At 41.8% G+C, this 4141-nt stretch overlaps 1 protein-coding gene across 1 annotated transcript in view; it reads left to right on the top strand.

Annotated features, from left to right (window-relative positions):
- tox (thymocyte selection-associated high mobility group box) overlaps positions 1–4141 on the top strand; it is a 250318-nt gene that overhangs the window by 54697 nt on the left and 191480 nt on the right. The gene's annotated exons all lie outside the window — the stretch shown is intronic.

Consider the following 4141-nt stretch of genomic DNA (forward strand, 5'->3'; position numbering starts at 1 on the left):
GTCGGAGGCTGAGGGGTGACCTTATAGAGGTTTATAAAATTATGAGGGGCACGGATAGGATAAATAGACAAAGTATTTTCCCTGAACTAGAGGGCATAGGGTTAAGGTGAGAGAGGAAAGATATAAAAGAGACCTAAGAGGCAACTTTTTCACTCAGAGGGTGGTACGTGTATGGAATGAGCTGCCAGAGGATGTGGTGGAGGCTGGTACGGTTGCAACATTTAGAAGGCATTTGGATGGGTATATGAATAGGAAGGGTTTGGAGGGATATGGGCCGGGTGCTGGCAGGTGGGACTAGACTGGGTTGGGATATCTGGTCGGCATGGACAGGTTGGACCGTGCTGTACATCTCTATGACTCTACCTCGCTTTTCCTGTCCATCGTTTTTGAAGAAGGCAGTAATGTTCATAATTCTCCAGTTCCCTGACAAATTCCCTAAGTCTAGGGAAGACTGAGATTATGGTCAATGACTATGTAATGTCCACTCTCACTTCTTCAGTATCTGGTGACTTTGTAAACTTTTATCTGTACTCCTGTATCCGTGTACTTGAATACATGTGACAGTAAACCTAATTCTAATTCTAATCTCATCCAATCCCAGGATCTTGTCAACCTGAAATACAGAGAAATTGTCTAAGATCTCGTCCTTATCAATTCTGAACCTTCATGGTGAATGACTGTCCTTCTCAGCCATCACGGTCTATGTGCCATTCACTTCCTTGGTAAAGGCAAAGTATTCATTTAGTACCTCAGTCATACCCCTTGCCTCCATGTGTTATTCCTTTTGTTTTGATCCTGAATGAGTCTTCTTTTTATTGCCCAGCTCAACAAAGCTATACTCTTCTATCCTATTTCTTGCAGAATCACCTCAGCTGCTACATTGACAAAGCTGGGTCTTTATCATGTGGCATAGCTCACAATGTCAAGATAAAGTTGCCATCAGAGACCATAAGGCTGCTCTCTCATTAGAGAGGATGTGGAGGAGCCAGTGTTGGACTGGGGTGGACAAAGTTAAAAATCACACAACACCAGGTTGTAGTCCAACCGGTTTATTTGGAAGCACTAGCTTTCGGAGCGCTGCTCCTTCATCAGGTCTGAACGCTACTGCTTCCAAATAAACCGGTTGGTCTACAACCTGGTGTTATCTCATTAGAGAGAGAGATGACTGGTGGTGAGTTTAACCTGAGGATCAGTATGCCTCAGGTCAGGGGAGAAGTTGAAAAGGAGAGTCCTTCATGGGCACCTTAGTCAGTGTGAGAATTGGGCCCATACTGTTGGCTTCACTCTGTATTACAAGCCAATGATCCAGCTAACTCCTCATGTGCCAATGGAAAACTTTGTAATTCAATTTTACCCCAGCTGCCATTTCTGTCTTTGCTTCTCTTATTTTATTTTTCATTTCCTTTTTGAACCTTTGACATTCAGCCTGATTTTCGATGTATTTTCTCCCTAAAGCTTGTCATAAGCATACTTTTTACAGTATCGCTTAATATCTTTTACATCCCAGGAGTTGTGGACTTGTTTGCCCTATCTTTCCCTTGACATTGACTCTACCTGAACCATCTCTTCTTATTCAGCTACAGTTTCTCTCACTAACCTTTGGCTCAAATGGATCTCCCAGCTCCTATTCTCGCCCCATTCTTCCCCTCAAAAAAATGGAAAAGTCTTTTTAAACAATTGTTATGGGTCACAAGGAGCATCTGTAGCTAAAGGATGGCTCCTCTACCCCATCAATACCCCCCCACCACTCCACCAGAAATGGTTGGACTGTGTCATGGATATTTCAATTAAATGGCAGAGGCTGACTCTCTATCCACCTGCCAACAGAAGTGATCACATCAACAGAGAGCCAACTATAGCCATCAATCTCTGCATTTATAGAGAATGCAGATTAAATCACACTGCCATTTGAAGTAATGCCCCTTGCCTGGATTGTTTGTTTTAATATTAGCTTGGAAAACCAAACAGAAATTGTTCCTGATATCCATTTTTCAGAAGAATGCAACAATCATTGGTCAATGGTTTGCTTTTATTAAAGCTGTGCATGTTTGTATTTGAAACTGAGTAAAATCCTTTTATGTGAGAAAGCTCAGGGCAAAGGAGAAATTGGTCCTAATTCCAGACTTTTCCTATTATTGATTCTCAAAGCAGTTACAGAATGTAACATTTACATTCAATACCTTAAGCAGTTCATAAAATTTTACGTTGCCAACAGTTTGCACCATCGGATATTTCAGACGTCGTTCAAGGAAGTGATTGTCATTGGGTAAAATGTTCGCGTCTTGCCCAATCTTGAGAAGAGATCACCATTTCGATACCTAGCGCATAATCAATAAATACAACAAGGTGGGAGTTTATCAGAGTGTATTTAGCCTTTATGCTAAATGCAGATTCTTGTTTATTATTAATAGAGGTTTTACAAACTCATTTCAAATGAATTGCTGATAACTTCGTTGAAATGGTAAACAAAAGTGCATTGCATGAATGTGCAAAGTGTTAATATTATGAGCAGTAATTTTTAGCCTGCGACAATTTATCAGATCGGATTGTTTTAAATGAAACCAATCCAAATCAGATTGGATAAAATTGGTTAAAACCCAAGATGACATGATGCCAGTATGTATCACAATTAAGGCAATCATGTTGGAAATCTAATTCTGTGTTCTTGGCTCAAATATCTCAACTGTGACTGTGTTGATAATCCTGTTGATTCTGAATTCAAGTCCCATTCTGAGGCTGAATTTAGTCACTTCCTGGAACTCGATTAATATTCCTGAGGCTCCAACTAATGGTCTAGGAACATGAATTCAAATTCTACCATGGCAGCTGGAAGAATTCAAATGTAATTAATTAAATAATGAAATCTGAAATTACTCATTAGTCTTTTAATAGTGACCATGAGCTGATCAGACTAGTTCAGTACCGTTCACAGGAACATAGAAACATTGAATACAGGAGCAGGAGTAGGCTATTCAGCCCTTCAAACCTGTGACAGACAATTCCACAGGTTTATTCAAACTGAAACGTTAACTCTGATTTCGCTTCACAAATGCTGCCGAACCTACTGCGGTTTTCCAGCAATTTCTGTTTTTGTTTTCCTTAAATTATGGCCCTGGTTCTGGACTTTCTAGTCATTGGGAACATCGTTTCTGAATTTATCTTGTCCAGTGCCTGGGAGCATGACGTTATTGCAATCACAGAGACTTGGTTGAAGGAAGGGCATGATTAGCAACTAAATGTTCCAGGATATCGATACTTCAGACAGGACAGGGAGGGAAGTAAAAGGGGGGAAGGAGTTACATCGCTGGTCAGGGATGATATCACGGCTGTGCTCAAGGAGGACACTATGGACGGTCTTGAGCAGCAAGGCATTATGAGTAGAGCTGAGAAATAAAAAGGGTGCAGTTACATTGTTGGGGCTGTATTACAGGCTTCTGAACAGTGAGTGTGAGGTAGAAGAACAAATAGGTAAACAGATTATGGAAAGATGCAGAGGCAACAGGGTGGTGGTGATGGGAGATTTTAATTTTCCCAACATTGACTGGGATACACTTAGTGTCAGAGGTCTGGATGGGGCAGAATTTGTAAGAAGCATCCAGGAGAGTTTTCTAGAGCAGTATGTCATTAGTCTGACGAAGGAAGGGGCCATATTGGACCTGGGACTGGGGAACGAGCCAGGCCAGGTGGTAGAAGTTGCAGTGGGGGATTTCTTTGTGAACAGTGACCACAATTCTGTAAGTTTTAGAATAACTCGTAGACAAAGATGAGAGTGGTCCTAAGGGAAGAGTGCTAAACTGGGCCAAGGCCAATTATATCAAAATTAGGCAGGAGCTGGGAAATGTGGATTGGACACAGCTATTTGAAGGGAAGCCCACATTTGAGATGTGGGAGGCTTTCAAAGATAGGTAACGGCAGTGCAGGATAGGCATGTCCCGTTGAAGGCAAAGGATAGGAAGGGCAAGATTCCTGAACTGTGGATGACAGGAGAAATCATACGACTAGCCAAGAGGAAAAGGGAAGCGTACATAAGGTCTAGGCAGCTAAGAACAGAACGGGCCCTGGAGGAATATCGGAAGAGTAGGACCAGACCAGTCTTAAACGAGGAATCAAGCGGGCTAAAAGGGGTCATGAAATAGCTTTA

Source organism: Chiloscyllium plagiosum, chromosome 4 (assembly GCF_004010195.1).
Source record: "Chiloscyllium plagiosum isolate BGI_BamShark_2017 chromosome 4, ASM401019v2, whole genome shotgun sequence".
Lineage (NCBI taxonomy): Eukaryota > Metazoa > Chordata > Chondrichthyes > Orectolobiformes > Hemiscylliidae > Chiloscyllium > Chiloscyllium plagiosum.